Here is a 299-nt window from a genome sequence, read left to right on the forward strand (position 1 = left end):
AGTTCCAATTGGTATACTATAGTGTGTGGACTGCATTTTTTCTGGCAATACATGCCTAGTATCCACTATTCTGAATGAAATGTTTTTATTTGTAACAAGGCCTGTGATTGGCTTATATTGTTTTGCAGCTAATATCAGCTATTAAAATTAAGTTAAGAGGTTTGGAAACATTACAATATTTTGCCCCAAACATTATTGCTTGAATTATGTTGTGTTTTCCTTATAAAAGAGCACAATCACATAATCCAAACATTGGTAATCTTTGAATAAAAAAGAAATGGATAGTAAATAGATAAATA

The 299-nt window shown here is 29.8% G+C and overlaps 1 protein-coding gene across 1 annotated transcript in view; it reads left to right on the forward strand.

Moving 5' to 3' along the window:
• Positions 1–299, forward strand: part of LOC119585361 (nucleoprotein TPR-like) — a 37,633-nt gene that overhangs the window by 14,827 nt on the left and 22,507 nt on the right. The window lies entirely within an intron of this gene.

The sequence above is a fragment of the Penaeus monodon genome, chromosome 19, assembly GCF_015228065.2.
Source record: "Penaeus monodon isolate SGIC_2016 chromosome 19, NSTDA_Pmon_1, whole genome shotgun sequence".
NCBI classification, from domain to species: Eukaryota; Metazoa; Arthropoda; class Malacostraca; order Decapoda; family Penaeidae; genus Penaeus; species Penaeus monodon.